The following is a 24,862-nucleotide window of genomic DNA, read 5'->3' as shown; positions in this document are numbered from 1 at the left end:
GCTATTCCTTACAACAAAGTATCGCGGCTGTGGGAGAAGTTGCAGGAATTGAAAATACTCCTAAAATTCAGTCGGCTTTGGAGGATGAGGCACCCCCGGTAGACAAAGTAATAACTCAGTGTAAAAACCAATGGCTCTCGCCCTTATTACAAATGGCTGCCGCTATGGAAGTTTCCCAGGCTTGGTCCCACATGGGATGATACACTTCGGGGGAAGTGGGAGACACTGTGGTACCGGGCATTAAAAGACCTCTTCTGGGAAGGGATGTTCATCACCATGCAAACCTGGAAACAAGGAGGTGGGGGGCACAATGACAGACACCTTGCAATACTATAGGCTCCGAGCTGCGGTGTCCGGGTGGTGGGAGACGTATCCTATTGAGCCCATGGACAATTAATTTTTGGCATTTATATCCAACTCCTCGGGATGTCGTAGAATACTGGCAACACGGTATACGATGATAATGGACAAATCCCAGTGGCAGATAGCCCGGGCTAGGCAAAAATGGGCAGAGGAGCTGGAGGATGAAATCGCTGACGAGCAGTGGGGCAAAATGTGCTTTTTAACCAAATCTGTATCCGTTAACTTCTGTTTTAAACTAATCCAGTACAAAATATTGAATAGATTGTAGTACACCCCAAGCAAACACTAATCGATCTATCCAAAACTAGATGGTAAGGGTCCCAGGTGTAAAAGTGAAAATGCTAGCCTTCTGCATATGCTGTGGAACTGTAATGAGTTGTATGCCTTCTGGAAGCAGGTGATAGATACTCTATCAACAATTGTACAGCGTACATTATCATACTCTCCTATGGGAGGTTCTGTTTGGGCTGTGGGGAGATGTCCCGGAATGCAGAATTAGATATTTTCTTAACATTGGGTGCATCATTGCTAAGCGCTGTATATTGACACATTGAAAGATGGCAAACCCTCCAACGGGGCGGTACTGGTTGTTGGACCTACCCTGGGCAGAGAATTGCAGGGACCTATATATAAGTAATCAGCCAGAGACGCCCAGACCGCTGTATATCTGGTGTCACTTCCGGATCTATTTAGCAGGACTGCAAACGGATTAAGCTATGCCAGGGAGAGGGATGCGGCCAGGATCACTGAATGGAACTGTGCAGCGGGAAGGGAAATGTTGCTTACTGGACATAGAATGGTTTGGCCCTGGGTGTTATGCAATGTGCACGATGTCGAGTCCAAATGTGTGCTCCAATGCATATATACTCTGCTGTATGTAAACTAATTTACAGTGGCTGCCAAACAAAAATTAATTTAAAAAAAAAAACAATGGCTCTCTACCTCCCCTAATTTATATGTTGAAAGCGATGATCTTGAAAGCATTTCGCTGAAAACAACGCCCTCATTGAGATTCAATTATCTATGACAACGCTGCAATTTGCAATAAAGATATTGCTAAAATTGTGCTTAAAAATAAATGAGGCTATTAAAGCTCTGACCAATATAGTGTTGAGTTCGCAGAACAAGAATGACATGATCCCAGGTAACGATGACAGTGTTGTTGATAACAATCTTGTGCCTGACCCTAGACCAGATGATGTAATGGAGCCAAAGGGTAATCAGTTGGATGGGTGTGCGCATACTGAAGAAAACATCTCACTATTGAATAACTCGGTGAGTACTTACTTAAACCGTAAACGTCGTAAAATAAAACTATTAAATCCACCCAGTCTGCAAAATAGGTATTGAAGGAAACACAATGATACCGATCATTCAGATTGCCATGATATCATGTCTGTTAACACAGTTTCTAAAAAAAAAAAGCCTGGAAACCTGTCAACCGTAAAAAGAACAGACTTTAAGGGCGTGGCCTGGAGCGCCATCAATGAGGCTGCTCCTCCAATGGCCTCCGTATGAAGCCTGCATTGCGATGGAATAAATGCAGTTCTCACGTTCATGGCCACCAGATAAACGAACGTTTGCAGGTCGGAATGGCTGGGACACTCCGAGCAGAAGACTGAGCTACAAACGCTCATTAATTCTCCGGAAAGAAGCTGCTTCCTAGCGCGCCCCGCTCACGAGACATTCCAAAATGGCAGGCAGCCATCTAGCCCCGGAGAAACAGTGGCAGCGCGACCCGTAGTCCAGCTGACCTGGCGCAAAGCGACCTGAGGAGCTGCTGCCCTTCACCAGCGGTCTGCGCCTCCAGCGATCGCCCGCCCGCTCCAGCTGCGAAGGATCTGAAGCCTCATGTGGCTCCTACGCATAGGAGAAGGCTCCTCGTTGCCTGATGGCAAGTTAAAATACACCCTGCGGCTCATAGATGCACCGCACAGCTGAGGCCATGACCAGTGCACTACCTCAGGTATCGGGCCCCGCGGAAAACAACGGACGAAGGCTGTGGCGTTGCTGGCCGGTATACGCCTTATATCTTCATGGCGGGTCTCCCGCGGCGCTTTCAACATACATGCCAACCCTCCCGATTTAGGCAGGAGACTCCCGATTTTTATATGAAAAAGAAGGGTATTTTTTTCTTACTCCAGCCTGAAATAATTAAAACCCCAATGCAATCCTATGGGGACATTCCTTTCTGCCGCTTTCGGGAGCAGAATCTCCCTCCTAGGTGGTTGAGAATGTTGGCATGTATGTCTCAATGAGGCGCGGATGGCGGAGACATGAACAGTGAGCCCCCGCACCATAGAGGGATAGATATCAGTCCATTGACATGCGGAGGTACTGAGACCAATATCGCCTAAGCTCCACTGGGCTTACCGCTCCAGTGAGTCCCCGACTGTGGTCCAGACACCTCCTCCTCAATAATACGCCCAGACTTTACATCAGAGCTCATGCTCCAGCCACTTCACAGCTGCGCTGACACAGGCCGCAGAGGGCATCCAACACTCCAACAAGCAGTGCCCAACAGAGGAGCTGCCTGTGCTCCCTGAACGTGCCTCCAGCAGGATACACCAGCATTTCTTTGCTCAAGGACGCGGGCGCTTCCTCAAATCAACTAAGTGAAGCAAACAAGTAGGGCAGGGGGACCCCTGATATTGGCCTGGGGAAGGTACTACCCGGTCCTGCTGGTGACACTGCAAATGCTTTAAGTAATTACTCTTGAGTCTTGGGGGAGGGAAGCCCTTCGCCACTGATCTGAATATCTAGGTCTTCGGCCCCCTTCATTACCTCACCCCTGCGGTGCCCTGAAACCACATGTGACACTGCACCCAAGACTAGCTGGCAGGACCGTTTACTCTTTTCTCGGATATCCCCTGGTGACGAACAGAGTAATGTGCCCAACAGCCACAGTTAGCCCAACCAAGGCTAAAGATCATATCAACTCCTTCAGTGTCTAGCCGGCGCTTCTGAGACCCTACTCCACAAGGTTTTGGAAGAGAGCCTCGCCCTCTCACCCGGAGGAAGAATAATTCTGGGCTGCTGCCATTTATCTAACCTTATAGGCCACACACTGACTTCCACGAGGCACCCGCTGCATCCTGGAGACCTCGTCCCCCACAACAACGTGGGTGGTGCTCCCCTGGCCTCCCCTGCTCTACGAACAGGGACGGTTCATGGTCCCCAGAGATATTGAGGCGCCGAAATCATTCTTCATCATCATCACCGTCCTACCACCATTTTGGGGACAAGTACTCCTCGGCCTGCACTGTACCAAGGTGACCTAAATACAAGGTGTCTGGCACCCAATTGAATGGCACTGCTTCTCTCAATCCCGCGGTGCGCAGCAGCCGCTCCTGCCTTAGTAAGGGCGCCCCTTCTCTAAAGGCCACATACCCCCCGAACTTCCCTGGCCCGCACCCCTGCCTCACACGTGCTGGGGGAGACGGCCGCCTCCACTCTGAGTCCCAAGCGGTCTCCATCCATTGCGCCTCGACGTCCTCAGATGTGTCCCACCAGGACCCCGTGAAAATGTCCAGACACCTCAAACCCCGCAAAAACGGGGACATTGCCACCATGCTACTTCCGGCTGATAAGGGGAATAAAACTGAAATTCCTAAATCCTCACCTCAATCCCCTTCCAAGGGCTCACATCAGCTAGCGACCAACTGGGACAGAAAGGAGAGCTGCTAATGGGCAAGTCAGAGTGTGGCGAAGCGATGAGGAGGTGGCGAGGAGTAAGAGAGAAGAACCAGAAAGGAGCAATAAAAAGACAGTAAAGGAAGGTCATAGAAACAGCAGAGAATTAGAGCAGGGGAACAGACCTAAGAGCGGGAGCACAAGGGAGAGGGTCATGCAAAAGTCCCAGACCTTGCCAAGAATCCGGATGGGCTTGTGGGAAAGATCAGGTAGAGAGATCGCCCCAACAGAGGGGCTGGGAAGGGATAGACTAAATCCTCAGAGTCCAACTCAAGATGACACAGGGGACCAGGTGTGGTAGTGCCACATAATCTTCGAGCTTCGAGGACTAACATGACAGCCTGAGGGGCCTGGACACTGCCAAGAAAGACAAAAGGCAATAAAGAAAAACATAACACTATAAATCCCACAGACTGTTTGTGACTGCCACCAAGAAGGTAGGTTTGATTTGGGGAAAAGGGAATAATTAAAGAGGTAGAGAAAAGCCTTTGGAATTGATGTTCCCTGACCCAGTTTTGTGTGGGAAAAATGAAGCCTTTGTGAAATGCTGCTTGGCATCGACTTCTCCGTTGATCCATCGTGACATATGGTAAGGCATGCCTGTGACAGGGCTCAACAGACCAGACTCATTCAAATTTAAAATTTGAATGTGGTTTTATTGTGGACTTGTTACAGTGCTGGGGCAAAATAACAAACGGAGAGACAACAAAGTGTGATTCAAAAGTGTCAGAATACTCCAGTGGTCCCTAATAAAAAATCAGGGGCACACATAATGCCCCTAAAAGTGCGGCTGATACCAGGTTCCCTTATAGGTAGTGAAAGTGGTGCACCAAAAGGATGTTCCAAAACAAACCAAAGTATCTGCCTGTATCTCTTGTTGCAGGTTTTTCAGGGGTTCCTGCACCCTGGTGCGAATATTGTGAACACGGAAAAGACCTAAAACAAACAAAATTACCAGTCCTGGATTTAGGGTTTCCTTCACCCTTTTTCGTGATTCCAGGCAGGTCCTTCCCAGGCCTGCAGGCCATGCTGCACTGCCTTGAGGAACAAGAAGGAGAGCGGAAATATCTGTGCCAGGAGGGTGTCTAGTGCCTGCTCGGATATCCCAACCTTCACGAGGAGCTGGTCTTCTGGCGGTCCGCTGAGCAACAGAGGAGGGGGTCCTTTGGTGTCTCTGAAGACTGAGACTCCTGTACCTCTCTGTTTTGTCTTCCCAGCATCTCACTCTCCGACCCCTTCTTCTCCTCTCCAATCCCAATATGAGCCTCCTGTTGGGTACCCAACAGGTACCCATTCCTCTGGCCACCTCTATCATCTGCCAAGGGCTAGCCAGGCCCAATTGAACCTTCTTGAGCTATCTTCCTCTTCGAGCCATTCTCTCCTTTCGTACTTCCTTCCTCCTATCACCTTTGTCGATCTTTCTTGTTGCAACCACCTGCCAAACCTTTATTTCGAAGGACTCAAAACTACTCCACCTTCGATTTATCACTTACTAAAACCTCTAATCATCTGATGTTCTCCTTCCACCACCTTATATAGTCACACTTTCTTGCTCTTTCCACTTACCTCCCAATGTCCATGAGATAGTGCTCACTTTCTGACCTCCTTCAACAACCTCCTTATTAACCTCTCCAGGCAACTCCTCAAGATCTTCCCCAAACTTTTTCTTACTGTCATAAGCCTCTCCCAGGACTCTCCGTACTATCACCAACCATGTCTTTACATCAAAAACTTTCCAACAAAATTAAAATGCATCGAAAGTTATCCAATGAGAAAATTTGCTTTGAATGCATTTTTTTTAGTTTTTTGGGAGGGGCTCTCACAACCCCCTGTTTTTTACCCTTAACAACTCACCCCAAACACAATTAACCCTTTACCCCACACAAATATGCATTCAATGCATATTTTTTCGTTGCATGTTTTGATGGAAACTTTTTCGATGGAAAGACTGCATACCTCACCAACGTCTCCCTAAGTATTACCAACCTCCAACTCCTCAGTATCTCCACTTGTTTCCAGATCTTTCCCAACCTCTTCCTTACTATCACCAACCTCTTCCTTAGTGTCTCCAACTCCCCCCACAAGCCTCCTGTGGGATTTCAAAACACTCTATCTGAACCACCTGATACTTACCTTTATCAAAGTCATCCCGCTACCATCATCCTCCACCTCAATACAACAACAAATCTAATTCTGGTGGTCCCCAACCTCCTTCTTGCTGTCAGCTGCCTCTAGACTTCATTTCTCCAATCCGAGGTATTTATGCAGCATAACTCCTTCCTGGCGCAGCCTCACGCATCCTACTTTGCCTCTATCTACCCCCACTTCTCGCTCTCCTGGCCTCACCCAACCCCCTGAATCTCTCCTCCATCATCCTCCATGCACGTTCCAGTCTCCTCCAAACTCCTCACACAAACTTCAATTTCTCTGCAAAACCTCTATCTTCCCTCTCCAGACTCTGAGGTCCTTCCTCCCCCAATCACCCATCCATAATGACTCGGGTTGCTGGTTTTTAAATTTCTCCCTCTCTCCTCCCGTTGTGGAGAACTCCTGATTAGCGTTTGTACCTGTGTCCTGTATTTGTGATAGTGCTGTGAGTGGGTGCGGCTCCTGAATGAGTGCACCTGCCCTCGCTTTGGAGGCCAGACCAAGCATTTAACTGGCCTGTCCACCATCTTGGATTGTACTCTTATCCTTCCTGACATTCTCATGATCTGCCTGTGCCAGACCATGGTCTCTTATTTTCTTAGTGTGCGATTTCTATGCTGGAAAAGCTCTTGGTGAGGTTTTTAAACCATCTGAATGTATAGTCAATGCTAGTTCAGGGAGAAATTGCATGATTGTATCTTCAGCAAGGCAATGCTTGGCCGGAAGATAAACAATTGGTAATACAGTATTCCATACGATTAAACCCATGGTCAGTAAAATGCCAACCTTGCAACATTGTATGAAGGTCGGGTCTATGAAGATCATGAGCATCCCGCCAGTGCTCTCAAATGAGTTCTCTGGTAGCATGGGTTGGGTTGTAACATTATCGGGTCAAACCCTAATACTAACGAGTTCATGAAATTAGCTCTGATTAAAGTGAAACATATGTTTTTCTTCTTTAGGACTTTGGGACTGCCTAGAGACAACTTCAAGGTCTCTCAGTTGGCAAGAGGATCCATACAAGAGGTTCATGAAATTGAATGTGTGCTTGGTCAAAGTGTGGAGACAGGGTCTCCTTAAGGCACCAGCGATTACCCTAAAAGGGCCGGTGCCCCACCCAAGAAGATCATAACAGATATCACAGGGTCTCAACTGGTCACTGCATATTGCAAGGACTAGGGAGGGGAATTTGTCACAGGTGTCAATTGTGGGATTAGCAGGGCCAACCCAAAGGATCGTTTTTGACCACTGCCTCTAACCAGAAAGCTAGTCAGTGTTATAGAACAAGCCAAGATACCACGCTGAGGGCTGCTAGGTTTGATTTATATAGTGCTGTGGACCTGGCAGTCCCAGGCGGAAATAGGGCTCTCATTTCTAAAGACCTAAAGATCCAGCTCCACGTGGGAGGTTTGCCCCCAAAGTCCAGGTTAGTTAAAAATCACAACATTGATTTGGGAGCTGGGTGGTCAAAACGAACTACCATGGTATGGTTATGGGCCTCCTCATTTATTCACACAACCCATTTCATACCCATCAGGGGTCCCCGCAGCCCAGCTGGTCTTTGATGTTATCTTTGTCCCCAAAATCATGGAAGTAAAGGGCCTCACTCAGACCCAGAAGAGTGAGAAAAGTTTTGTCTCCACCAACCAAACTCTCCTGGATTCATCTGATGTGGACCTCTCCCTTTCCCCGTTCTTTGCTACAGGCCAATGAAATGATGCGCCTGTACTAAACACCTTTGACCAAATCATTCCTTTGGAGCAAGGGCTGGAAGGCAAGGAACCTTTTTTGTCAAAGAATAGGGTTGTAATATAAAGGGGGAAGGGCCCAACTCTTAATTCCCACTGTTAGACCAGAAACAACCCTTTAGTATGTATAGTATGTTGGCCAGAAACCAATTGCATCATGTGACAAACATTGCAATCCTAGAATCGTCAATGTAACCAAAGGGTGTCCATTTTGTAAAAAGTCGGCCATTTTCTTTTTACCTTTCTGTCAAAACGCTTTGCAAATGTATTCTATGCTTCGAACTCACACACAGTGCGAGGCCACGGTCTGAATGCTGAAATACTAACACAGACAAGAATGTCAAACTGTGCAGAAATACATTGTTTTTCTCTCCCACTAAGTCCTTGAAGTCGAGCAGAAGCCGCATCTAATCAGTAGTCCAGGTGCCTGCTTGTCTTGCAAACGCTGTAGTAAAAGGCAGCTAAAACATGAATTATATTCTTCTAGCTGTGCTCCTTCACAGAGAGTGGTATTTTCTGCTTCAGAACTGTCTGACCCTTAGCTCATGAACCGAGACACACAGATAACGTAGCAAGGAATGTTTCTCTAAGAACATGATATCTTTGCCGAGCTAAGAGCTTCATGTTCCCCATAACAGAAAGCTGTCTCTGCTGCCTTTGCTAGAATAACTATGTTTAGACTGAATGAAGACTTGTCATAACGTGTCATAATTGTCATAATTGTCAATCACTGAACCCTAGCCTGTATGACATGTTTGTGGGCGGATCGAATTGCCTTCATAAAGATTATGTCTAATGTATATATATTGCTGCTTGAGCGTTGCTTGCGCTCTCGCATCTCACAGGGTCTGGGAGCACACGTCGTGAGGCGTTGAGACCCAGTCGGCTGACTGAGAATACTTTGAAATAAACCAGACTTGTTTGGAAAACGAACCTCGTGTCTGACATGTCCCTATGGTATATGGTTATTGTGCCTTAGTTTCCATATGCGGTCTTTATGGCCTAGCAAATGTGGGGCCTGAATAGGGACCCTCCCACTAATGCTCCATCATATACGTTGAAGAAGGCAAAAACGAGTCGAGGACGAAGCCGTTGAGCTGGGATCGGATGGTGTTTGGGGTGCCCCTGTACAAGTGATGAGACTCCTCCACAGATCTGTACACAGCCGATCCCTGATCGGCGAGCGGCGCACAGAGAGCATCAAGGCGAGGGTCCTGGAACGAGGCAGATTGAGCCAGACACGCAGTCATGACGATTCTTGGTTGCGTCTGTATACGGACGAATTGCGTCCCGAGTGACAGATTGGTTAATCAAATGAGTCGTGCCCCGATTCTTAAAAGTCCTGATATTGGCTGAGTGTTGCTCTTGCAAGATCAAATGCCCAGGGTAAGAAAAGGGTAAGAATTAACCATGCCTGGGAAATTGTCTTCCTGTTTAGTGAGTTTTTATTTTCACTGAGGTAGACAATCTTTGGAAACTGGCCAGGTCGCGCCACCCGAAGGGTCACCGGCACATGAGATGTACATAAAGTATGGTATAGGGGCAATAGTGTTTAATGCGATTTGGCATAGGCAGACCAGACGTGTGTCAGACATTCAGTGGCCTAATAAGGGGAGCTTTGAATTAGCAGGGATAGAACACCTAGAATCAGTATTGCTACGCAAAAAGGCCCGACCAGCAGCGTTCAACGTTGTAAGAGATTGGAGGAAGGAAGCCAATCTCTGATTGAGAAGTAGAGAAAAACACGCACGCAGACATAAAACAAATATAGAGAAAGCACAAGAGCATGATCAGCATCAGCAGACAGAAGCCATTAGGAACATGGACAGGGCTTTCCAATTAGATGTACAGAAAATATATCTGCAGCAAGATTTGCATACATCAGATGAAGTGATAAAATATTAAATGAGCGAAGAAATGAACATCAAAGTACTGACCCAGTTGACCTCCTCCTTATGTACCTCCCATTCCCGTTATTCCATCCACACCTGCAGTAAACAGTTCCTCTCCCCCTGTGCCTGTGACATCATTTCCTCCACCGCCTCCAGAGCATGAGTTAGCCGATTTAGCAGGCAGTTCTACAGAGATGGGGCCTGCGCAAGGAAGCAGTAGACAGACTCGTAGTACGATTAGCAAAGGAAGGAAAGAAGAACTGAAAGAATGGGCTGAAACGTATATTGATGATGACAATGAAGTGGCTGTGCAAAGTTCCATATCTGATCCTAGAGGCTTTGGTGAACAGCAGGTATTGTTAGAATGCATGGGGAATTATCTTGTGAAAATATGGAGTGATCTGAGCAATACAGTGATACCGCAAGAGTTGCGTGATTTGGTTGTTCTTTCGAATTTGCGAGATAATGCGACGAAAGTACGAGAACACGTAGGCCGCTTATTTGTGTTTAAGCGAGAACTTGATCGATTGCATAAAGAATTAATGAAAAAAGATAAAAGATAAACCACATATGTCCTATGTCCAGCAACGATTTTTTCCACCGTTGAAACCTGTTAGTGAAGAAATGCGAATTTGTACGCAAGATGCACTTAGATGGATTACGGTTGTCTCCATTTCCCCAATTGAAGTGCATGATATGTTTAGTCAGTATACACCAATGGGACTTTACTGAGAAGACAGAATAGAGGTCGTCTGGGAATACAAGGACAGAATAGAAACCAAAGAGCGCCACAATTTCAGGATAACCAGGGTAATCAGAATCAGAACCAACAGCGGAACAATACAAATGGTGGGAATATTTTTGACAATCAGTCCAATGCATATTACTCTGGCGACTTTACATCGGACGATGTACTGTTCTACTAGGACAGCCCGAGACAGGGGTTGGAACCAGTATCTATTCCCGTAGACCAGAAAGGGCCCTACGTAGAAATGAAGGTTGGTATAGGGAGCACATTTTTTTAGTGGACACAGGTACACAAAAATGTTCGATTGACCGTCAGCGGGTTCCAGATATACCACTGTCAGGGCATAACAATGTCTCAGTAGGGTTTTCAGGTACACCAGTTATTAGTCCAGTGTCACAACCAGTACCTAAAACACTAGGTCCATTCACTGAGTCTTGCCCATTTCTCTTGACGAAAAATTGTGGCGAAAATCTGTTGGGATTAAATTTGTTGAAGAAATTGAATGCAGTAATTTATTGTTCTTCCTCATGGAGTGTATTTGACAATTTCACAACAAAAGACTCCTGTATCGCAATTTTTATCTAAGCTATTACCGACTGAATAGAGTAAAGTACCGACTTGTATATGGGCAGTGAACGACAATGATGTTGGTTGTTTAAAAGTAGAACCACTGACAATTGTTTTGAAAGAAGGTATTACATTGCCGCGTATTCCGCAAAATAACATTTCGGCCGAGGGAGAATAAGTGTTGAAATGCATTGTATCAGATTTGATTAAAAGAAACGTAATTGAACAATTTTCTGGTAGTACTTGTAATAGTCCGATTCTTCCAGTTTACAAGAAAGGAGGTAATGACATACTGCACCGTTTTATAATTGATTTGCGTGGAGTGAATAAAGTGGTTGACCCGCAATTTCCATTAGTCCAGGATGTGAATACAATTTTGACAATGATTCCAGCTTCTGCATCGTACTTTAGTGTTGTTGATTTGAGAAATGCGTTTTTTAGTATCCCAGTGCATCCAGATAGCAGATATTTGTTTGCTTTTACTCTAGGAGGACGTTAAATTTACATTCACACGAATTCCACAGGGCTACACTGAGAGTCCGAGTATATACAGTAGAGCTTTGAAGGAACAATTAGATATGCTAGAACTACCAGCAGGTTGTGTTTTATTACACTACATAGACGCTATATTAATAGCAGCAGACACAGAAGAAATTTGTAAAGAAAGTACAGTAGCATTATTGACACATTTAGCAGCACATGGACACAAAGCTTTGCTAAAGAAATTCCAGTATTTTCAAAAGGAAGTGGCCGGGGAGCGGAGTTTGGGAGCTGAGTTTTGGAGCAGTCTGCAGCAGTCTTGCAGCCCCTCGACGTCCTTTTGCGGAAGCCAAAAACTTTATCCACCCAAACTGACCACGGAGCGGGGAGCGGAGTTTGGGAGCCGTGTTTTGGAGCAGTCTGCAGCAGTCTTGCAGCCCCTCGACGTCCTTTTGGGGAAGCCAAAAACTTTATCCACCCAAACTGTCTGCGGAGCGGAGTTTGGAAGCCGAGTTTTGGAGCAGTCTGCAGCAGTCTTGCAGCCCCTCGACGTCCTTTTGCGGAAGCCAAAAACTTTATCCACCCAAACTGACCGCGGAGCGGGGAGCGGAGTTTGGGAGCAGAGTTTTGGAGCAGTCTGCAGCAGTCCGCTGCAGACTCGTAGCAGGACGCTAATGGAACCCGAAGTGCTCCCTCGGACGAAATCCGTCAGGACTCCAAGCATGGTGTCCGCACACCCAGGAAAACTCAACAAGGCAAATACTGACTTTGTGGAGACGCGTGACGAGCCTTCAAGCCGGTCGTCGGAACCCCACGATGAGAAAAGCATTATGAAATCCAAGCCCATTCAATCTACGCTAACCCCGATGGAGACTCAAGCTTGCAAGCCTATGGAGCTTTCGAAAAAAAGAGAAACAAGACTCAACGCACTAACCCCTACGGAGACCAGTGAGGGCTGCCCGGATCTAATCACACCAACCGCACAATCCGAGGTACCTGGTACGGGGGAACTAGTGCCTGAACAGCTGCTGGAAATCACCACGGGCGAGCTCCGGGAGACGAGACCCACTGGGCCCGGCGTCTTAAGCAAAGAGATTCCTGGTTCCCCGCCCGTAGTGTTCTACCCGCCCTTAAGGCGAGTGACCGCGGTAGCGGTCGGAGGACGGCCCCTGCCTGAGGCAAACCAGAACACTTCAGGTGGGGTGGGGAAAACCAAGCCAGCCTCTGACGAGGAAAGACAAGCCCGACTAAAGACGCCGATGAACAGGGGACATTGCTCGAGAGGGTCTGCGGAGAAAAGGCACACGAAACCGTGCCCCCCTACCCGGCTAAACCCACAGGAGAAAGCGGAGGGGCAACGAGCACAAGGTCTAGTCCACAGAGACCCGCAGAGGCCATCTCCGCTGGCGTAACGAAGTAAAAAAATGCCAACCCAGTCTTGAAACTTCAGAGCATAGACCAGCCCAGAAAGGGCCAAACAACAAAGGCACAGTGTCACCACCCGGATAAGGACAAAGACGCCTTTGTGCCACCTTCACAGCACGAGAAGCAATTACTCACCATGCAGACAAATCCAACGACAAAGGTAAAGGATCTGATCTCCAAAACATCCAATAAATGCGCGATCTCACCCGCTGCGATAGAAGAAATTTCCGTTTTAGAAACAGCTAACAACGGGGAAAACCTTGCAAACAACCCTGAGGATAAACAGTTGAAATCAGCTCGAAAAGTTCCTAAGAAAATAAGCTGGAAGAAAAAAACAAAAAAAAAATGGTAAACCAACTATCCCAAAAAAAACAGTAACCAAAAAAGGGTCAGAAATCTTGGAGGATGAATCTAAATCCACCTCAAATGAATACGAGCTTGTCAAAGTCATCAAAAGAAGGAGAAAGCAAAAGGACAATTTACCGAATCCTCTTCTTTCATGCCCGTAAAAGGCTTTCTTTACACAACAATAAAAAAGGAAGCTAACCTCAGAGCTGGAAGTCTCTGACGCCGAGATGCTGGAAATAGCGCACGAGCAAACGACTGGCAGTAAGCAGAAAACAACTGAGTCAATCTGGACGCAAAAAAGAGAAACAGCCAGAAACATCGATGCTCCGAAGGCCTCTGTGGGAAAAGCAATCGATAACCCTGAACCATCACGTCCACAAATGTTACCACATCCGGCACAGGATAAGCTACCTGTTTTACCACAAGCAAGGAACAGTAGTATTCCACCAGAAAGTTCCACAAACGATCAAGCCTTAAATCCTGCAACAGGATTGAAAAAGCAAAGATACGCATGGACTAAACCACATCTGTTGACAGGCTTACTAAAGACGCCGCCTGCAAGGTCTACGGAAGCCGAGGATAACCAACACGGCCAAGCCTTACCTAAACAAAGAATTTCCATGACCCAAAAACCAGTTGATCTAGACCACAATGTCTCAATGGAACTCTTAAACCAGGACCCCTTGATTGCACAAAAAAGGTCTGACAACACTCTTTATACACCAAAAAACCGTCGCCTCAGCGACATCGCAGCAGGAATGCAGAAAGCCACCACAAACGACAAACCAGAAATGATCACAATCATGTCAGCAATGTCAGTTGTATTAGCTCCCTTCTGCAAACTATACGAGGCGATAAAAGAAGATTCCCGAGACAATACAGCAATCTTGACAAACATGATTACAAAAATTTCCCACATGGAGAGCTATCTAACGGCAATTGAAGACCAGAAAAACGGTCTAAATCAACTCAGGAATACAAGAATTGAAAAAAAGAAATTGCCAAACTGGAACGGCCCTCTAACGCCTAACTCATGGCTCGGGACGGGCCACCAAGGATGCAGTTGGTCCAGGACCAACCAGCAAAAAAAAGCTCTACATCTTGCCCAAATCCAAGGTCGGAGCTATTCCAATCCAACGCGCTCCTCAACATAAGCGTGGAATCTGTAAGACCAGGAGACAAAACAGCCCACCCTATATCCACACCCAAAGCACAGACAGTACCTCAGATCGAGACCGAGACAGAAGAAATAATCATCATAAGTTCCCCACAAACCACAGAAGATTTCATGCTGGACAAAGTCCTAATGAACTTATCCCAACACATGAACGCCTCAATTAGTACAGACGAAGATTCTGCCTCACTGAGAACAAGCAAAACGTCGCGAAAGAGGGGTGACCCTTCCAAAAAACTACAAGAAACCCACCAGCGTGAAACAAACGGCGAAAAACGTAAATAACAGCTACACACGAAGACGCCAAGGGAGACAAGGCACGACCTACAGATGGCACAAGATAAACCAAAGACGAAATGGAGAAGCAGGACCTACTCCCAGTATCAACACACAAAGAGTGCGACACGCCTCTTTAAATTGGAACAAGACGAGGGAAAAAACTACCTGATCCTCAACCGCTCGACGGTAATTCATCTCATGAGAAAAACAAAATCCCTAAGGAGTATCAGAACGGAAGACCTAAATCGAGTTGGACCCTACCACAACGGAAAGTTAGCCAAAGCGTATCTACATGTCAAATCCGAAGCAGTCGGAAATATTGACTCCCTTGCTTTCAAGGAAATCGAGCAGATGGGGTTCAAACTAACTGAACTTATTGCACCAGATAAAAAAGAGGAGAGAGAAACACCTGCCTTGAGACCAGAAGAAAAAATAAGAGTCACAACCGCGCCAAATGAAAGGCAGAAATCCTCTGACGAGACGAGCTACAAAGACAAACACAGGATAGAGTCTAACAAAACAAAAAAACAGGAACAACAGGAGTACAAACACAGAGTCTTACCCGGTAACGAAGAAAAACGAATGATAAAAAGGAAATTGGCAAAACCAGGGCAAGAGGGCCAGTCAGGAATCACATGGTCTGGTCTATTCAAACTAGAACAACTAGATGCAAAGAAGGACCAAGCCCCACTCAATCGCCCGAAGATACTTCAAATAATGAACAGATCCAAAGCGCTAAGACACTTAACAACGGAAGATATCAAACTAGTAGAACCCTACCATAGCAACGAAAGACCTAAAGCGTACATCCACATTGAAGCAGACAGCAGGAAAAAAGTAAATCAAAACGCCTGTCAAGAACTAAAAGAGCTGGGCTTCCAGCTAACAGAATTAAAGAAACAGGAAAGAAAAAACGATGGAAATCAGCTGGTCCCTTCAAAAAGTCAGAAACCCAACTCTAATCATCTTGACCAAACCCGAGAACACAGCCTGGGAAAGAACGAGCTCTATTCTTGCTCACAAGAGGATTCCTCGGTAAACCCAGACGAGAACAAACGCACAGAACCACACTCAGTATCGCGCAAACCACAAGGGCCCTGGAACTGGCTGCGATCAACGTTGAACGTAAACAATAACAAATAGCAAGGACCAGGGCCAGCCCTCTTAAACACCCACGTTACAAACGGTAAAGAGGAACGGCCCACAAACAAGGTCTTTTGCCTGGGATCATGGCACACCCGAGGTCATGCACACCTTACCCAGCTGAGCGACGTAAATCTAGGCAGCTTTGACATACTGTGCCTACAAGAGACATGGTTAATGGCCAAACCAACACTCGACGGCTTCACTGTACAAATCTCTCCAGCGGTAAAAGGTCTTCTTGGAAGACCATCAGCGGGCCTATTGACGGCTTTTAAAATAGGTCTGGGTCTGCAAGAACCGAGGAAATGGAAGGAAGCTTACGAAATGTTGGTGTCCTTGGCCACTTGGTCCCGACAGGAAAACAAACATGGCGGAGGCAGCTCTAAAAAGTTAGCTCTTATCAACTGTTACTGGAACCTCCAGCGCATGTCAACGGAGACGTTTTGCTCAAATATGGGCAACACGATCGACCATCTCTACGAGGCTTTCAAGGATATCGACATCATCATCTGTGGCGACCTTAACGCCAGCTGCAGCGACATCAACAAGCCAAACTTCCTAACATCAGACCACACCAGGAAACGAGGGAAAGCATGGCAAGAGCTCATCGCTGAAAGAGACATTCAAAACATCGCCACCCTGTTCCCAAATCAAATCAATATTCCAACTTGGGAGCGCGGAGAGTCAAACGCTACAATAGACCACATCTGTATCTCGTCAGGTCTGATCGATTACATAACGAGGTTCAGAGTCGAAAGAACCAGCAACAGTGACCATAACCTGATCACATGCTCTTGGAAGGGATCGAGAACAGCAAAATTGACATACCCCTTAGAAACAGAAGCCAGTAGTCAGAGCTCCCGACTAAGGCTAACGGAAAACGACATTCGGAAATGTAGGCTCGCATGGGACAACAAAGTTTGGTCCAACAAGCAGAAAAACTTAAAAGAAAGACCAGACTACACCCCGTTCCTAATGCTCTCCAAGAAACCCTGGCGAAAAACCCAAAAATCAGCCCAGCCACTCCACGCCTTTAACGAAGAATTGGTTAAACAAAGAAAACTGAGCCGCTGCCTGAAAAGAAGAGCAAAAAAATCTAACACCCCGTCGGATTGGGAGCTCTGGCACCTGGAGAGGAAAAGGTATTGCAACTGGCAAAACAACACAAGGCACTCCAATACCAACTTGACGCCGATGCGATGATGAAGTCTGGCGTCCAAAAAATCTAGCGAATTCTGGTCACTGCTAAACAAGTCTGCCCTTCCTCAGCCCACGCCGTTGTGTAACGCGGTCGCAGAGCTGAAATGGATAACCTACATAACGTCGGAATTCGAAGAGGCCAAAAATCCACCACCACTCAAACCAGCAAATACGAACTTAAGGTGGGTAAATTTAACAAACCGAGAAGACATAGAATCAAAAATCATGAAGCTAAAGTCTTCGAGAGCTCCCGGCCCTGACGGTCTAACAAACGCAATACTAAAACAATTTCCCACCCAGTGAAAAAATGGAATCAGTTAAATCGATCAGATACCTGGGAGTTGACTTGGACAGCACAAACACATCCCTGGCAATGCAACGGACCCTATGGGACAAAGCTAAAAGGTTAACAGCGCAAATGCGCCTGGTCGATAAAAAGTTCGGCAAATTCTCCTTGACACCCGCGATAAACTTCTACAAGGGCAAAGCCACCCCCGCATTGATCTATGGAATGGAAGTCTCGCTCTCAATTCCAATTTAGCGATAATTAGAAGGGAGCTGGTCCTAGTATCTCTCGAATTCATGGTAGATCAAGCAGCCATGAATTTCTTCAGAAAATCCATCTTGGACAAGCCCCTGCCAGCCTTTTCCATTATCAAAGACGATATGGACAACGCCAAATGTGCAGCCCTGGAAAAATGGAAAGAAAAAAGGAGAGAGAAACTGCAGGAAATAGCGTGCTCAGCCGAAGAGCTCAAAGAAAATCCCGACAGAATCCAAAAAAAAAATACTAATGACGGATTGGATACGAACACTCGATCTGGCAACAAATAACAAACTCCTTACCCACCTCCCCCCGATCTTTAATAAAGTAAAATCTCCAATCAAGTACTGCAAAAAATTTCCCGACAAAAGAAAAAAAAAACTTGCTCTTGAAAGCAAGACTAAATTTGTTACCGACTCAAGAAATACTCACGATCAGATCTGCCTCAAACAAGATGAAATGCCGATTATGCAAAAAGCCGGCAACGAAAGAAACTCTAAAGCACTTAATACTTAATTGCGAAAACAACAAACACAACAGAACAACTTACCTACTACCCTTGATGGAGAAGCCATGGATGTTCGAAGAAAACGAGCTGTGGAACAGATTGATATCAGGGGAATCCACTAGGTGGTCGGTGGCTATGGTGAACATAATTGAGGCAACTTTTAAACAGTTGGGAAATAGCACTCCCTCTCCCACAGAAGAACCCAATAGGGCTTAGCCAACGGTGACAGTTGCAGAGTCTTGACGGCTTCTCCCCACTTACATTTACATTTTCAGGAAACTCTAAAACTCTAAAGCTCTTCTTACCTGGGAAGCAACACTACATAGTTAAAACGAAGCTTTGGACCATTTAACGAAGGATGGAAGCATTCGATACATTTTTCAGGGTTCCCTGAACAAAATAAATCGAAAAAAAAAAAAAGAAGTTGCCTACTTGGGCTACCTCCTTTCGAAGGAGAGAAGAAGATTGACACCAGAAAGAATAGAAAGCATCTCTGATATGCCTATTCCAAATATGCAGAAAGAAGTCAGGGCTTTAATTGGCATGCCTTCATAATTTAGGCAGTGTGTTGCTAATTTTTCTATGATTGTGAAACCAATAGTGGCATTGACAAGGAAGGATGTTACCTTACCTTTGCCATGGAACATGGTATGTCAAGAAGCATTTGACCTGCTCAAAGCTGCATTGTGTTCAGCTCCAGTTTTGGGCACGCCAAATTACGATAAGAGTTTTAAGTTATTTGTGCATGAAAATAATGGATGTGCTTTGGCTGTTTTGACTCAGGAACAAGGAGGGAGAAATAGACCATGCGGTTACTTCTCTTCCACGTTGGATCCTGTTGCATGTGCTTTGCCGTGTTGCTTGTGAGCTGTTGCTACAGCCGCTGCGTCAGTAAAACAAACCGAGGGAATGGTTTTAGGTCACACTTTAACCGTAATGGTACCTCACTCAGTGGATGTTCTTTTAAATAGAACGCAGACGCAACACCTTACATCAGCCAGATTAACAAGGTATGAAATAGTTCTATTTGCACCACATATCCAAATTATGAGGTGTTGCGCTTTAAATCCGGCTGAGTTAATGCCTCCTCCCAATGAAAAAGGGTGGGGGGAACAATTCCCCCATGATTGCTTAATGGTTACTGAACAAGAGACAAAAGGAAGAATTGACTTAAATGATACCCCACAGAAAGAGCCAGATGGAGAACTGTTTTGTGACGGTTCTGGTTTTAAATTACAAGATGGCACATCAACTGCTGCTTATGCCATCACTACACTGAAAAATATTATAGACAGCAAAATAATCCTGTATAACTCAGCACAAGCTGCAGAAATAATAGCGTTAACAAGAGCATGTGAAATTTCTGAAACCTTAATGTAAACATATACACTGACAGTCAAGTATGCCTTTGGGGTGGTACACAATTTTGGTCGATGAGGGGCTGAAAGGGGCTTCCTGACATCACACGGAAACAAAATCCAACATGGCACTTTGATAGTGAGACTGTTGTCAGCACTTGCTCTTCCAAAGCGATTAGCGATAATGAAATGTGAAGCACATAAAAAAATAACATGTAACGTAGGAAAGGGAAACGCATTTGCAGACAGAATTGCGAAACAAACTGCCACTGATTTACACACAAAAATGTATGTTGAAAAAATAGAAGAAGTACCCTGCATGATAGAGAATGGAATTGCCACAGTTAAGGAAATGCAAGCAGAAGCTACTGTAGATGAAATGAAAAACTGGTCTGAGGGTTCAGCAGAATTAGATTCAGAGGGTTGTTGGGTGGACAAACAAAATAACCAATGGATGTTGCCAAACGCCTATGTGATGGCGTTGGTTACCATGGCCCACAGTCCGACACACATATGCGCTAGAAAGATGATTCAACATCTGGATTCTGTATGGCAGAATACACACATTAGAAAAACTGCTTAACGATTGGTTCAGAATTGTATGACTTGTTTACAACATAACATTGGAAAGGGAACAGTGACGCCAGTAGGACGTTTTGGCCCACCTTCTATGCCGTTTGAAGTCCTCCATTTTGATTTCATAGAAATTGACAGGTGGCAAAACTATAAGTATGTCCTTGTGGTAGTTTGTGAATTTAGCAAATGGCTAGAGGCATATCCCCAGAAAGATTGTACAGCTATGCCCACAGCGAAAGTCATGCTAAAAGAATAATTTTCCCATTTTGGGCTACCCAGAGTCATATGGTCAGATAACGGCCTGCATTCTATTGCGAATGTGATATTGTAAATTTGTGCAGGTCTCCAGATTGATAAACAATTCCATTCAGCCAGACACCCGATGAGTGCTGGTTTGGTGGAACGCCAGAACGGTATCTTGAAAAACAAAATCAGTAAGATATGTGCGGGGAGCAATTTGAAATGGCCTGATGCATTACCACTAGCTTTACTTTGCACGAAAACAGCTGTACAGGCTAGGACTGGTCTCTCTCCTTACGAAATCGTGATGGGGAGACCAGCGAATGTTTGGAATGCTTCTCGACCGAAACGGTTGAGGGATATAGAGTACCCATTACTTATTGATTACTGCAAACAGTTGACTCAAAACTTTTGTTTGATTCATCAGCAGGTGCAGGAGGCTCTTCCTGTCAGATACACTGGACATTGTCTGCAGTCCGGAGACTGGACGTTAATCAAAAATTTCAAAAGAAAGTCTTTGCTTGCACCACGCTGGACGGGGCCTTTCCAGGTGCTACTGGCTACGCAGACTGCAGTCCGAGTGAATGGACGTAAACACTGGATCCATGCAAAACACACGAAAAGAGTTCCGTTTCCTTTGCCACATGAGAAAGAGCTTGATGATCCTGACGTCGAAAGAAAGACAGCTGCACTTGATCACAAAGATAACATAGCCAGTTCTCTGTCAGAAGTGCTTCCTAAGCCCGAGAAAGGGCCTGGGGAGAGTGCAACGAAAATCAAAAGGCCAAAGTTGCCTCAACTTTGTCTGACTGCTGCCTCATCATCACTCGTTGCATCGCAAGCTGGCACTGATCCTGCATCTGGAAATGAGAGTGCATTGTTCATCGATCATACTGTACCTGCAGCTGTAAGGTACAATCTACGTTCACAAAATCGGAAGTGATCAGCTTTTGTTTTGCCTTTGCTCCCAGCTCATGGATGAAGTGGGAACAGAGGCCTAGGGAAAAGGAGTGTATGAGCTGTATCAATCTGTATCAAATTGAAAGCTCTGACATGCGGTTTCACAGTGCTACCATATAAAAGTGAAGGACCATTGCAACCTAGCACGGACAAGCAGGGGCAAATGGTACCGACACTATCAAATTGATACTTGCTCCTGCCTTTTTGGAGCTCTGTGCAAATTCACATCAGCTTGCTGTCATCAATAGACAGGCTAGCTTGGACTGGCCCGAACGATTTGCTGCTAACATGTGTTGCTGTGGAGAACTTTTCCTGACATAAACATTGCAGACAATGCCTATATTCGCTCCTGCTCCCTCCTGCACCAATGCTGTACATGATATAGAGGTAGAGACTAAGCCTGCTCCTAGAAAGACTTGGTTCGGAAAGAATAATATGCTAATGATTATGATACCGCTTTGCATTTTGATTACACTGGTCCCAATATTTTGGTATTTAGAAACTGTGCATCCTTTGAACTCTTTCTTGACTACTACCAATGCTCCTACTGTGAGCAACCCAGTGCATGGGCTCTCTTATACTCTCCCCTCGCAAGAAGTGAAACATAGAAAAGGGTATGACAATAATACATTGCTACTGATTATGAATATGACCCATGATATCTTCATTAGGTCCAATTGTTGGGTCTGTTCCCATTTACCCCAGTATGGTGAAAGAGGAATGGGTTGGTATGTACATCCTTTGCCAATACTGCCTGTTATGCATCATTAAGAGCGCTATTCTTTGGAAAATGGAATGATAGTGTTACTGGTCAGTTTGATGGAACAAACATAAATGAATTTGAAAGATTGGAATTGGAACCGTTGGGTTGTTCCGTATTTACAAACAGGAGCAAAATAAACACGGTACAACAAGTCCAGTAGATAGACTCTCTAGGCCTTACAAGTCCCTAATCACTTTTAAAATGGCTCCGGTAGGCAACAAAGATGCTATTCCTCCCTCCTATACTATTAATCATAGTCCACGTTCCGTCCCATTTTGCTTACGAAAAAAGGGTTCCTATCCAGTGGGGACATTTACTAGATGCATGAATATTGCTGTACTTGAGCAAGAAGAAAAACCATTATATATAGGAGGTTCTGTCTATTTTGTATGTGGAAATCAGGCCTATCCATGGTTACCTAGAACTTGGGAAGGGACCTGTTATTTAGGTATACTTTTACCTGGTGTATTTCTTTCCAAAACTTCTGAAATATCAAAATTAACTAGATCTCGGCCACGTCGAGATGATACCGCAGGACAGATCGTAGGGGATATTGCAAAATCATTCATACCATTTTGGGGACAAGCAATACACTCATGGAATATAATAAAACTGTCCAGGGTGTTAGAAAAAACGATAAATGGAACTACATATATACTCTATAATATGACACTGTAACAAAAAGCAATCAGATTAATTGCACTTCAGAATAGAATGGTGCTTGATATAATTTTGGCTGATCGTAGAGGGATATGTAAATTGGTGGGATCAGCGTGCTGTGTATTCGTAAGTGACTCCTCCCCCACGATATTTGAAGCAATTAAGAAATTGCATGTCCTAAGTTCTGAAATTCATATTCCTACAGGTGGTTGGAATCTGAATATAAGTTCATGGTTTTGGGAACTGCTGCGATCATGGGGATGGAAACTAATTGCAATTTTGGTTATGATATTTGGAATCCTCATGTTCTGCTGTTGTTGCATACAATGCCTACCAGTCCTCTGCTCCCAAATCACAAATGAGTGTGCACATGCGATTAAAACGAAACCTCCTTGCATGTTAAGTGAAGGTGCATAACGCGAAAATGAAATAATGAAAGAATTTATGGCAATTAATATTTCTGATGACGATTACAGCAGTATGGGTAGTTTGGAATTGGACATGTGGTCCGATGAAGACGCGATGTATGGATGATGCTCTTGGCTTACGGCCAAAAGGAGGGTTTGTTAGACCAGAAACAACCCTATAGTATGTACAGTATGTTGGCCAGAAACCAATCACATCATGTGACAAACATTGCAATCCTAGAATCGTCAATGTAACCAGTGGGCGTCCATTTTGTAAAAAGTCTGCCATTTGCTTTTTTCCTTTATGTCAAAACGCTTTGCAAATGTATTCTATGCTTCGAATTCACACACAGTGCGAGGCCACGGCCTGAATGCTGAAATACTCACACAGGAAGGAATGTCAAACTGTGCAGAAATACATTGTTTTTCTCTCTCACTAAGTCCTTGAAGTCAAGCAGAAGCCGCATCTAATCAGTAGTCCACGTGCCGGCTTGTCTTGCAAACGCTGTAGTAAAAGGCAGTTAAAACATGAATTATATTCTTCTAGCGGTGCTCCTTCGCGGAGTGGTATTTTCTGCTTCAGAACTGTCTGACCCTTAGCTCATGAACCGAGACACACAGATAACATAGCAAGGAATGTTTCTCTGCTAAGAACATGATATCTTTGCCGAGCTAAGAGCCTCATGTTCCCCATAACAGAAAGTCGTCTTTGCTGCCTTTGCTAGAATAACTATGTTTAGACTGAATGAAGACTTGTCATTACGTGTCATAATTGTCAATCACTGAACCCTGGCCTGTATGACATGTTTGTGGGCGGATCGAATTGCCTTCATAAAGATTATGTCTAATGTATATATATTGCTGCTTGAGCGTTGCTCGCTCTCTCGCATCTCACAGGGTCTGGGAACACACATCGTGAGGCGTTGAGACCCAGTCGGCTGACTGAGAATACTTTGAAATAAACCAGACTTGTTTTGAAAACGAACCTCGTGTCTGACGTGTCACCATGGTATATGGTTATTGTGCCTTAGTTTCCATATGCGGTCTTTATGGCCTAGCACCACAATTGTCTGACAGGCTGTATTAAAGGAAACTCGCTCCCACCCTAATGGACGGACATCAGAGTATACCCAAAACACAGAGATATGGCCTCAGTTAATGTTTCTGGCCGTGAATTGTTCAAAATCTGAAAACCTTCTGCGAGTCTTAGTTTGAGCCATCACCATTTTGCATCACTCATTGAAGTTCCCTTCTTGAGAGAGGGGATGGATATCATTGGCTCCTTAAGTACGTCTAAGGCAGGAAACTGTTACATAAGCATACAAGTTGACTATATCACCAGATATCCAGAGGTTTTTCCTTTGAAAAACACCAGCCCAGCAGATCCTTAAATTATTGTTCTTTTTTAGAGTGGGTTTCCCAAGAGGGACCCTAACTGACCAGGGATACACCTTTATGCCACACCTTTTGGGGGGAGTTTAAAACACTACATATTAAAACCATCTAGACAGCCATCGATCCTCAAACTGATGGTTTAGTGGAACACTCCAACCAAAAACTTGAAGAACCCCCTGAGGAAACTGGTAGATGCGGATGGGACGAATCGGGATGACCCTATCCAGTAGGCTCTGTTTTCTG

At 45.2% G+C, this 24,862-nt stretch overlaps 1 protein-coding gene and 1 long non-coding RNA gene across 2 annotated transcripts in view; one reads left to right on the top strand and one right to left on the bottom strand.

The window, feature by feature from the left end:
* Nucleotides 1-24,862, bottom strand: part of CYREN (cell cycle regulator of NHEJ) — a 76,352-nt gene that overhangs the window by 12,354 nt on the left and 39,136 nt on the right. The window lies entirely within an intron of this gene.
* On the top strand, nt 1,827-24,209 carry LOC138513705 (uncharacterized). Its single transcript, XR_011281798.1, has 2 exons — nt 1,827-4,493; nt 20,862-24,209. It is a non-coding gene; the product is annotated as an uncharacterized lncRNA (long non-coding RNA).

This window comes from Ambystoma mexicanum, chromosome 12 (assembly GCF_040938575.1).
Source record: "Ambystoma mexicanum isolate Mex_15411 chromosome 12, UKY_AmexF1_1, whole genome shotgun sequence".
NCBI lineage: Eukaryota > Metazoa > Chordata > Amphibia > Caudata > Ambystomatidae > Ambystoma > Ambystoma mexicanum.
Note: the sequence above shows the minus strand (reverse complement) of the source record. Positions and strands in the feature narration are given on the sequence as shown.